Consider the following 12,815-nt stretch of genomic DNA (forward strand, 5'->3'; position numbering starts at 1 on the left):
AATTGCAGTGGATGTTGTTTACATGGATTTTGATAAAGCATTTGCTATAGTCCCTCATGGTAGGCTGATCCAGACGATTAAGGTGCATGGGATGCAAGGTGAGTTGTTAGCTTGGATTCAGAACTGCTTTACCTACAGGTATTCTGGCTGGAGATCGGTGACATGTGATATACAATATTTCACTGGAATCTGCAGTGGGATCCCTGTTTATGACATATGTAAATCACTTGGATAAAAATGAAATAAAATTAAATAAAAAGAAACTACTGATGCTGGATTATATCAAAGATAGACACAAAGTGCTGGAGAAACTCAGTGGGTCAGGTAGCATGTCTGGAGAACATGTCCTGACCCGAAACTCCATCTGCTCATGTACTCCAGAGATGCTGCTTGACCCACTGAGTTACTCCAGCACTTTGTGTCTTTTCCTGAGATTCACTATTCTTTGCGAGAGAAACAAAATCTACACACCACAGTTTTAAATGATTGGTTCCATATTTTGGATCTCTCTCTACCTCGATTAGTGATACTCCCACTACTGAAGGGCCTGGATAGAGTGGATGTGGGGAGGGTGTTTCCACTAGTGGGAGAGTCTAAGACCAGAGGTCATCGCCTCAGAATTAAAGGACATTTCTTTAGGATGATGACGAGACATTTATTGCCACCGAAGGCTGTGGAGGCCAAGTCAATGGATATTTTTAAGGCAGAGATAGATAGATTCCTGATTTGTGTGGGTGTCAGGGGTTATGGGGAGCAGGCAGGAGAATGGGGTTAAGAGGGAAAGGTAGATCAGCCATGACTAAATGGCGGAGTAGACTTGATGGGCCGAATGACCTACGTAATTCCGCTCCGATCACTGATGAACTTAGTGGAAGCTGGCTAGATTTTAGAATACTCTTTCTTCAGTGTAGACAGTCGTAATCTAAATATAGTGCTTCTACCCTCTATTTCTTCTTGTTTCCTTAATCTATTGTGCTTGAGTTTGACCTGATTGTATTTTTGTGTAGTATTATCTGATCTGTTTGGATAGCTTACCAAACAAAGCTTTACTCTGTACCTCTTTACATATGACAATAATAAATGTAAACCTAAAGTGTTTTTCCTTGATGTTGCTTGTTAACTCTAATTTCAGGTACTAATAGATAGTTCTGCTTCTGATTTTCAATTGCAGGTTGGAATAAGTGATGTTTTGGGTCAAGACCTTTCTTCAGACTGTCATACTCTTCAGAAGTGTCTCGACCCAGACATGTCGCTTATTCCTTTCTCCGAAGATACTGCCTGACCTATGGAGTTACTCCGGGATTTTGTGCCTATCTTTGGTGTGAACCAGCCTCTGTAGTTCCTTCCTACATATTTTGTGAGTTGGGACCTGGTTTAAATCCAACTGGAAGGGAAAACGATGAACCTTGTTTGCTTATTTAAAGACCCTGGTGGGAAGTAAGTGTTGAGGCTTCACATGGTCATATAATTACTGCCAGTGGCTGTTGTAATGTAAATAATTAATGTGCATTCAGCAAGAATCCAAACATTATTAGTCACAGAAATAATGTTGGACAGGTCAACACACTGTTTTTTTTAAATGGACACAAGGAACTGACTAAAGCAGGCAGATAGATTATCCTTCCAAAGTCCTATTTCAGTTCATTGTTAATTATACATTAAACACCTTTCGATGAGTTAAGGATGTTAGCAACTAGTTTAATTCAACAAGCTTAAGAAAGTTTTATTTCATGTAGAAACAAGGAACAGCAGGTGCTGGTTTACACAAAATAATACAAAGTGCTGGAGTAATTCAACAGGTCAGGCAGACAGTCATGCAGTGTGGTAACAGGCCCATCTGCCCAACTTGCCCACACCGACCAACATGTCCCATCTACACTAATCCTATCTGCCTGTGTTTGGCCCATATCCCTCTAAACCTATCCTATTCACATACCTCAGGTTCCTATTAAATCTTACTCCCTCACCTTAAAACTATGTCCTCTGGTTCTCATTCGCCTACTCTGGGCAAGACACTCTGTGCGTTTACCCGATCTATTCCTCTCACTATTTTGTACACTTTTATAAGATCACTCCTCATGCTCCTGCGCTGCAAGGAATAGAGTCCTAGCCTGCTCAACCATTCCTTCTAGCTCAGGCCCTTGAGTCTTTGTAAATCTTCTCTGCACCCTTTTCTTCTGGACAACATCTTTCCTATAACACGGTGCCCAAAACTGAACACAATACTCTAAATATGGCCTCACCAACATCTTATATAACTGCAATATGTTCCCACAAGGTAGACACAAAATGCTGGAGTAACTCAGCGGGCCATGCAGCATCTCTGGTGAGAAGAAATGGGTGATGTTTTGGGTTGAGACCCTTCTTCAAACTGATGTCAGAGGAGTGGGAGGGACAAAAATAGAATGTAGCCGGAGACAGTGTCTACCTTCGATATAAACCAGCATTTCCAGTTCTTTCTAACACATATGTTCCCCCAACTTCTATACTCAATAATAGTAAGATTAAACGAGAACTTACCAGTTTGAAGTTTGATCTGTATTTTATGAGGAGTTACGATGAGGGATTACGTGAAGAACCCGCTCAGTGCGCAGGCGCGGCATACTTCCAAGCAGCGGTGTGGAATCACAGATAGACACAGTTATTTGAAGTAAACATAGTAAAGATAAGGAGACATCAATTTATTAGTTTGATCCATATAATGAGGGTGGGAGCGGAGGGCACGTAATCCCTCATCGTAACTCCTCATAAAATACAGATCAAACTTCAAACTGGTAAGTTCTCGTTTAATCTTACTATTTTACTTCGGAGTCACGTGAGTGACTACGTGAAGACTTCAAAGCTCTGTGATTTCAAACCGTGTAACAGTTCATACTTCACTCGCTGCCGAAGTCATTCGAGGGAGGAAGTATGTTATCGTAATCAACCATGAATCTGTTTGTAAAAACAATAATGGTGTTATTAACAACAACAAGACCAATTGCTCCCCCGGGCTTAAATTATATATTTTTTGCAGATTCTTTTTCTGCAAACGATACAGGTTCTGTCAGTGGTTTGTTATAAAAGTTTGGAACGTATACTCCCTAGACCACCCTGCAGTAGCCAGGATGTGGTCCATAGGCTCGTCCATCCTCTTAGTTACTGACGTGGAAGCTGTCCTGGTGGAATTAGATTTTATACACGTTAGTATTTACTCCAGCAACTCCCAGTACCTGCTTGAGCCACTAGAGATAGTTTAGCTCGTCACCCGACCATGAGGTTTCCTGTGGCTGACCCATAAGGTTTTTTCCTCTCCCTCGGTATTCCTTATTGTGTCGATCTCTAAGTGGGTCATGACACATAAAACGTGGTTCAGGTGGGTATGCCCGGAATTTCATGACTGGACCTGATGTTCCTGGTCTGTTCTGTTTGGCCAACCCTTGAATGGGCATGTGACACTATCTGGTGTTATAACCATGTTGTCCCATCGCAGTAGATGGGAGAGCTGGCTCTTTGTGTTGATGTAAGGCCGCCAGCATGTCCATCTTCAGGGTAGGCTGTTCCAGGGTGAGTGACCTGGCTGGTGATCATCCCCTAAGGTATGTCAGGATTTCACTGACATCCCAATTTGGGTGTACCTATTTCTGGGGAATGGATTGATATATCTCTCCTGTATCTGATCACCAGTGAGCGGTACCCAAGTTGAGTAGGCTAACAGAACATGTCCTTCATTGTGGTGAAGACCTGCCAGGAGCTCCAGTACAGTTTTTTGTTATAGTTGAATGTGTAATTCCTGTTTTGGAAAACAGTGTACCATTTCTTGATGCTCCTCAGGTATGTTCCCTAGGATATGTGACGGAATACTGTCATCAGGTTGATAGTGCTGCTGATCCAAGCACAGCAATGGTCTTCCCAATTCTGCAATTCTTTTAATGACCATGTCGAGGATCACTGGGAACCATGCTTGTGGACTTGGTCCACTGTAATTTGCGTAGTACCCGACTGATGAAGCCGTAGTACCTATTGAAGAGGTAGAAGGAAAGGAAAACATAGAGATTAGGTTCCCCCCACCCCTCAATACGCGGGAATGTCTCCATTGCCGCTGCCTTGAGATTGGTTTCATGTGACGTAAGTTAGTACGTGGTGATTTAATTGGATATAAGGAATCGATATCTGGTGTCCATATTGCTTAGTGATTTCAGCAAATATTTTGGTTTAAATGTATGTTTACAGTATTTAGCTCACCTGATAGGTGAGTTACTGATGGTCAAACATGTTTGACGACATACGGTTTGCAATTGTTAATAAATTGTCACCTAATATCGATGTTCTCCGCCCAAGTGGTTTGGTATATGCCACCACTGATGTTGTTATCTTATAAACGAACATGCAAATTTGGTGGATTACTGAGCAAATGCTTCACTAGAATTAAGTAAGTTAATATATAATATGTTTAAGTCAATTCATATTGGCATTAAGTATTACAAGCTCAGTAACACATCAGGACACATAAGATGTTACTCAAAACAGGTGGAAGTGTACAACCATAATCCTTCCTGCCGATAAATTCCACGATAACACTACAGATTAATCCATTTGCCCCCATATTACAGGTATGGAGATAGTTTTGAACACTAGTATCTCAGCCCATAGGAAAGGTACAAAGTTCAGTAGCTGGTAATGCTACTATATCCCAATTACTTTGCCACGTAGTTGATTGGTGGTTAATGCACCATGACTGATAGTCTTAATGAATACCAGATAATAACGTTGTGGATGGTCAACGTAAATATCTGGATATATATTTTGTGCACCGTTCCCAGAGGCACTGCAATACTGGTTCGATGCGTGGAGTGGACGGAGCAAGCCCCTATTCCATCTCCCTGTTCCAAAATTCAATTTAATATATGGTCCCTAGATAAGGGACGTATCAGATTATTAAACTGATAAGAACAGATACTACACTTGATCTTAGCCAAAAGGCCGAGAAGCGATGCAGCTAAAGCTGTATCCAAGGATAGTTTGTCGTTAATATATAGACATGCCATGACGGAATGTTTCTAAGTGTCAGGGCTAGTTGATTCTGGATAACTTTGACTTAAATGCCGCAACGCTCATCATGGTTACTCCATCCAGGTAATTGCGGTATATCCGAAACTTATATGAGAAGGTACTGAATAGTGTGCATCTTCAAGGTTGATGTCTACCATAAAGTATCCTTGGATCCATGGTAGTAGTTACAAATCCCATGAATGGGTATACCTGGTGAAATACTCAAGTGGTTTATCAACGATGGTGCGACATTCACCATCGTGGGAGGGTAGACCACTTGGGGTGCTTGCTGAATTGGTGGCAAGATATTAATTATATTCCCCTTGTATTTATTTTTTGGTATATAACTACCAAGAGTGATAGCTTCCTAACCAGGCGTGATTCATCCACCACTTGTTAGTACAACCCTTAACCTTTATGTGATGGTAGGAACCATACTTATCTGTCTTCATTGTTGTTTTCTTCGGTTTCTGGTTCCTTGTTCTTGTAGGGACGATGTTTGTTAGGGGGTGGCGCATTTTCCCCTGGGGCCTGCTCTGGGCCGTGGCCTAAAATGCTACGGGTTTGGCATGCAGGCCCCGAGCTTTCACCAGTACCATGAGGTAGACGCCCCTGGTGGACACGTAGAGGTACTGCTGTCTGGTTTAGTGTGGTGCTCATTCCAGACTCTGCCCTCTTGTGCCGAATAGTTTGAACACTTCGTCCAGTTTTTTAGGACTGGTTTGGTAAGTGCCAGGTAGCAGGATCTGTGCTTGTGAGGTCGGCGTTCTCATAGTCCTGTTAATTTCATAGATTGAGGGCAGGTTTGTGAGTTCATTTCAGAAGTTATGAGGTATACCGTTGAACAGTAGGGTCAGGTGTTTTGCCATACTACCCTGCCCTTCTGGAATGAGCAGGTGGACATGATAGCCAACGTCAAGGTACCAAATGCATTTTTAAAATATTTAGGTTAAATGCGCTGCTCAATGTATCCCCCAATAATGGCGGGCACTTTGAGTAAATGCAATTTAGGGGAGGCGTGATAAAACCAACGCCTCATGGCTACCTGTCTTGGAGAGGTTTTTTGGAAAAGACAGGTAGTAAGCTGGCCATCAGTTGAGACTGAAAAGCCATCTCGCTAGTGGTGGAGCCACATAGCGGCCACACCCAGCAGCTCTTCCTGATCCTGTACCTCAAGCATACTCCCGATATTGTTCAGCCAGTGACCCCTCTTCATGACCAGCCCAGCCACTGGTCACCCCAAAGCTAACCACACTAAGGAGGAAGCGATGGGCAGTGCCTAGGCACCGTGGAGGGTATGCCTGAACCCTCCAGCGAGACTGCCCCTCACGTAGCGTGTCTCGCAGGAGCTCCTGCTCCAGGAGCCGCTCCAGCGGCTCAGGCGGCTGTCTCTCTCCCATGCGGGTGGAGAGACGTCCCCTCCGACAAGTCGGAAGCCACCGGCCGGATGCCTCTTCGGATGGCTGAACATCCAGCCCGCAGCTCCGGCACTAGCGGGACTGGCTTCGGCGCGGCGTGGGGATAGCGGAACGCCCAGTAAATGTTCCTACCGCCTTCTTCTGGAGCTTTTGTGCCTTGTAGAAGCGAGAGCGCCCCTCAAGCAGCGCGTCTCGCAGGCACCTGCTCCGAGAGCAGCTCCAGCGGCTCAGGCGGCTCTCTCTCCCCCCGTGCGGGTGGAGAGACATCCCGTCCCAAATCGGGAACACCTGCCGGATGCCTCTTCGGGTGGCTATACATCCAGCCCGCTATCGGGCTGGCCTCGGCACGGTGTCGGGGAATTGCGGAACACCGGGTCGCTCCTACCGCCTGTTGCTGCCCCCCTTCCCCCCGACGGGAAACGTTCCTCCTCGAACGGGGGACAGTTTTGTTCCAGAGCCTTTTTCTCTGCCTGTAAAACACAAGCAGAAAAAGGGGCTCCCCTGTAAAAGAAACCTGACCTCAGGATACTCACCCGACGGTCCGTTTCTCTGTTGCGGGAGCACATAACTCCCGCTGCCGCTGTTGCACTGCTGGCGTAATGCCGCGCCTGCGCACTGAGCGGGTTCTTCACGTAGTCACTCACGTGACTCCGAAGTAAAATCTGACTGACTGATTGTGGATAGGACTGTGAGAAATCTGGGAGGAAGGAGGTAGAGGGGAGGTTTGCTTTGATGCCAGCCCAAGAGGAATATGCTGTCAATACTCATCATTGAGATTTAAGTCTCAGTTAAAATGAGTGGCAAATATATGTTAAAAGTGTACATTTGAAAAATGGTCCCAATTCGAACCGCCGCCTCTCCAGTCCCTCCACGGATGCTGCCTGACCCGTTGACTTCCTCCTGCGCTTTGTACTTTTTAAAGGTGTAAGATTGCATTTACTTCAGGTAAATGAGAGCTGTATTTTGGAAGCTTTATTTTCTCACAAAAGATTCTTCACATCTTCATGAACCTGTGTTTCACAAGCTTGGACGTTTCTTGAAAAGGTGACTTAGAAAAACCATCTTGAAATCTCTAAATTGGTGGAAAGTTAACAAAGGATAACCAGCAACCTCTTAGCAAATTAAAAAAAGTCATGTATACAAACCCAATCAGGTCAGCAGATCCTTTGGAATGATTTCTGAAATGTCAGACATTCCAAGATCAAGATTAACATAATCTCTATGTTAGGTATTGCAGAGAGAAAGAATCTACAAGATCTAGATAGATAAACATTAAAAACAAACGCATTGTACACACCAATTATTATGAAACAAGCATTTTACAGATGCTGAGATGATCAGAGCCAAGTGAGTCTTTCTTGATTACGCTCCCTTGAGTTAGTGAGTAAAATGTCAATTATCAGTTAGACCTAGAGTAAGTTAATTCAAAGTAAAGTTTAGTTTAGTTTAGAGATAGAGCGCAGAAACCGGCCATTCGGCCCACTGAGTCCACACTGACCAGTGATCCCCGTACACTAGCACTATCCTACTCACTAGGGACAATTTATCATTTTTACCAGAGCCAATTAACATGCAAACCTGTTCATCTTTGGAATGTGGGGGGAAACTGGAGCACAGGGGGAAAACCCAGCCGGTCACAGGAGGAACGTACAAACTCTGTACATACAGCACCCGCAGTCAGGATCGAACCCGGGTCTCTGGTGCTGTAACACAGCAAGTCTATTGTTGCGCCACTGTGCCGAGCATGAGAGGGTTGTTTATTGATGGTAGGTACCAAGGTTGGCACTTGGATTTTTGCCTTGATCTACATATTTGCTTATGTCTAAATAAGTTTGTTATTGAAGCAGAGGAAAGAGTAAAACAATTGTGAGTAGAAATTTGTAAACTTGAAACTTGACACCAAGTTCCACAACACCCAAAGCAGGGTGTTCATCTGAAAAACAAATGCAGAAAAAATCTACCGATTCCATTATTGTTAATAGGTCACCCCGTTCTGGTCCAGATGACTTAGGCACTCGATTTTATCCACACATTCCATTGAAGGGAGGTTTCTGATAGAGAGTTTGCACAAATAAAGTTGGTGATTCCCCAACAATGTGTTTTAATTCCTGAAACTGGTCTCACACATTTTCAACCTTTTGCAACTGCAGTCTGAGATTTTCACTTGGTTCAGCAGGGCATCTATGTGAAGATGTGCCAACACGGTGACCTGCCTCAATGACTACTGTCCAGTAGCACTTACATCCATTGTAATGAAATGGTTCAATGGTTTCTTTATTACCACATGCACTAAGGTACTGTGTAATACTTTTTTACATACAGATGAACAAGACTATCACCATAGATATGCATATTTTCCTAAGATTGATAACAGAAGGGGATATGGGCAAAGATACATTTATAGGTTTGGTCACAAATCAGAAAGAACTATTTTAATGGTGGAACACTTTCAAAATGTTAAACAGCTCACTCCTGTTCGCATGTTTTCTTTCCTGCTATGACAGCGGCACAGTGGCGCAGCAGTAGAGTTGCTGCCTTACAGGGCTTGCAGTCCCGGAGACCCGGGTTCGATCCTGACTATGGGTGCATTCTGTATGGAATTTGTATGTTCTCCCCCACAGCCACGCGAGTTTTCCTCTCACACTCCAAAGACGTACAGGTTTGTAGGTTAATTGGCTTGGCATAAATGTAAATTGTCCCTAGTGTGTGTAGGATAATGTTAATGTGCGGGAATCGCTGGTCGGTGTGGACTCGGTGGGCCAAAGGGCCCTTTTCGGCGCTGTATTTCTAAACTAAACTAAGACAGAGGTGCATTTATTTGAAATCTTGTAATTCACTTCCTCATGGACTTTGGTGGTCCGGTGTGATTAGAATTTACTTAAGGACAATAAAACTAATTTATAGCTTTATGTTCAAACAGTATTATATTTTGCATATTATATTGTTTGTGCCCATGTCAAGGAAATTTGGAAGGTTATTTTTAAACCGGTATTTTGCTGCCAAATACACCCACTGCTAACAAAACGAGAAAAAGCTTGACAGGAAATCCTGAGGGACTTCATTGTAAATTTTTTTGATTGGTATGAAATGAAAATAGTTTCTGCATAAGCTAGAAATACTGTTTTAAAATGTAAACAAATTACTGCCAATGTAATAATTCACGTTGCGGTGATAAATGTGCAACATTGGCATTCTATCAACCCTTCTAAAAAAAAATTATTTGTAAAATCTGCTTTTGCACAAAACAAGAAAACAAGATGTGATAATTCTTTCAAACCTGGGCCTGAAATTTAACTTCATGTAAAAGCAGAAGGTACAGTAAAGCCTCTGTCCCACTTAGAAGACCTAAACGGCAACCTCTGGTGACCTTGGCCACCACTCAAGGTTTCCATGAGGTCACCGGAAATTTTGGTCACTCTCCCTAATGGTCGAAGTGGTTTCCGCGTGGTCGAGGCTTCATCTACGTTGCTGCTATTTTTTCATCATGATTAAAACCGGCCTCGACTAAAAATAGGTTGCCGTTTTAAAAATCGATAATTTTTTAGTCGCAGGTCTAGTCGTAGCCGGATTTCTTCATAGTCGAGGAAGGTTTTCAACATATGTGTGGGAGGTGGTAGGAGGTTGCAGGTCACCTCGACCTTGATTTTTTTTTTGGGTGGCGGGCAAGGTCACCAGAGGTTGCTGTTTAGGTCTCCTAAGTGGGACAAGGGCTTAATAAGGAGGTACAATCATTCTATGCAGAGGAACCATAGTATTTTATCCTGGAGCCTTGGTTGTGTTTCCATCTGCATGCCTCATTCAACCACACAGGCTTTTTGGAAGCACCCATTATGCTTTGGATGGCATGGACGAGTTGAGCGGAAGGACTTATCTCCGTGCTATGTGACTCTCCGACTCTACAACTTTTTATAACCCGGGCACTTGGCAAGTTGGAAATGCGGTTGCAAACCAAGTTCCCAAGTGGCAAAAGGCGCCAACAACCCTACAACTGCTGGCATACCCATCTCGCTAAGCTCCCAAATGGTCTTTACACACAAGATGGGCATTTGTAAAATGTACACACATGGAACTGCAAAAAAAAAAACCACACAGTGCAGGAGTAACTCAATGGGTCTGGCAGTATCTCTGGAGAACATGAATAGGCGACATTTTTCGGATCGGGACTCCTCTTCAGACTTTCGGTGCCTGTAACTGGGGAGGACCTGTAATGAAAACCATCGATCAAGCCAAAATATTTTTTGCTGTTACCTAGCTTAGAGACAGTCACAGCGAGAGCATGCTTGCTCTACTAATTGCTGTCATAGCTAGACTTGACTAACTCACTTCGCAAAGTGATTGTATTTCTGCCTGTCCTGAATAGTTCATGTATCAAATTAGATTAGCATTTAGCTGTTGATCCTTTGGCGGGAGCTCATGTTTATTTTTCCAACGGTAGTTTCTCAGAGGTTGTGGCAATGATAAGGTGTTGGAGACTCACGGAGAGAACACCCACAACCTTCTAACATGAACCAGTGAGGGAAAAATACCTTGCAGTGGGCACTGGTTCCGAACTGAGTATTCACCATGCATTTAGATGTTCTGAAAGCTGCTGAAAATATATTCCCTGTTTCCCTCTCTCTCCATCCCCTCCCCCTTCCCAGTTCTCCCACCAGTCTTAGCCTCCGATTACATTCTATTTCTGTCCCGCCTACTCCCCTGACATCAGTCTGAAAAAGGGTCTCGACCTGAAACGTCACCCATTCCTTATCTCCAGAGATGCTGCCTGTCCTGCTGAGTTACTCCAGCATTTTGTGTCTACCTTCCCTGTTTCTATTTTCAAAAGCAACTTATAAACATAAATCTTGAAATGGAGGCATATGAACATGATACACGTTAACTTCTAAAATTGTGTCAGTGACTTATCATTGGTTGTAACGCAACAGTCAGTTGGGCAATGATACTTCTTTCAAATATTTGATGTCAATGGAACTGATTAGCAACGACCTACAATGTTGACCAACATCGGTCGCAAGGTCTTGTTTCTGCGCTGGGAATAGCTCCTGATGAAATCATGTAAAGGGCTTTGACCTAAATAAATGAGCTGTGTTGCAAACTGAATTATATTATTTGCTAAATCATTGTATTAGTAAACGAGAAGGACACTGGTGTTCTATTTTTGCCATCGGGCACCGGCTGGGGCTGTTCAATCGCAAATGGAGCAACTCCCGGGAGTTGTTTTGTGAAGCATCTGTTGGGTGGGATTGTGAGGAGGTACCTCTAGCAAGTGACAAGCAACAACCATCACAGCTCCCACCCCCCCAACATGTCTATTCTATAAAGACTGAACACGATGATAGTTCACAGTGGCCAACTGAAGCTTACTACAGTAGAAACTCTCACTCTATTCCTCTCGCCGACAAAAGTTTAGTTTAGTTTAGTTTAGTTTAGAGATACAGCGCAGAAATAGGCCCTTCAGCCCACTGAGTCCATGCAGACCAGCAATCCCTGCACACTAAAGGGCCTGTCCCACCAGCATGTGACTGCATGCGGCGGGCGTGACTAAACCGGAAGCGGGGGCCGCGCGGAGGTCGAGTGATCACGTATGAGTTGACATGAAGTTTGAGCGAAGTCCGCGGGAAGTTCGCGCTAGGCGTATGCAGTCAAGACACTGCGTACAGCGTCACAACGCTGCGTACGGCGTCGAGACGCTGCGCATGCCCGTTGAGGCGGTGCATACGGCCTCAATGCAGCTGCGGGCCGGCAGGCCGTTGCCGCGCGGAATTTTTGGACAGTGTCAGTTTTTCGGATCCCCGCGTGATGTCGGGACCAGCCCCGCACAACTCCATACGGCTCCGGTGATCTAAGTGGGACCGGCCCCGCGAGGCTGTACGGCTCAAGCGACCACATTAGGTCGTGCTTGCCGCATGCAGTCGCATGCTCGTGGGACAGGCCCTTAACACTATTCTACACACACTAGGGACAATTTACAATTATACCAAGCCAATTAACCTACAAACCTGTACATCTTTGGAGTGTGAGAGGAAACCTGATATCCTGGAGAAAACCTACTCTGGTCACGGGGAGAACATAAAAACTCCGTAGAGACACTACCCGTAGTCAGGATCAAACCCGGGTCTCTGGCGCTGTAAGGCAGCAACTCTACTGCTGCGCCGCTGGGCCGAGAGAGTTCTGCAACACCCTCGCTCGCTTCATCCCCTCTGTGCTTTGATTTTCCTTTTGCATATCTATCATTCATTTGTTCCTTTTCATATCTCTCCTTTCCTCTCCCCTGACTCTCAGCCTGACTCTAGGGTCTCAACGCGAAATGTCACCTATTCCTTTTCTCCAGAGATACTGCCTGACCCGCTGAGTTATTCCAGCTTTTTG

General features: G+C 44.4%; 1 non-coding gene across 1 annotated transcript; it reads right to left on the minus strand.

Annotated features, from left to right (window-relative positions):
• Nucleotides 1-4,782: 4,782 nt before the first annotated feature.
• Nucleotides 4,783-4,974, minus strand: LOC116976554. Its single transcript, XR_004412972.1, has one exon. It is a non-coding gene; the product is annotated as a U2 spliceosomal RNA (small nuclear RNA).
• Between the last annotated feature and the right edge of the window lie 7,841 nt (nucleotides 4,975-12,815).

The sequence above is a fragment of the Amblyraja radiata genome, chromosome 8 (assembly GCF_010909765.2).
Source record: "Amblyraja radiata isolate CabotCenter1 chromosome 8, sAmbRad1.1.pri, whole genome shotgun sequence".
Lineage (NCBI taxonomy): Eukaryota > Metazoa > Chordata > Chondrichthyes > Rajiformes > Rajidae > Amblyraja > Amblyraja radiata.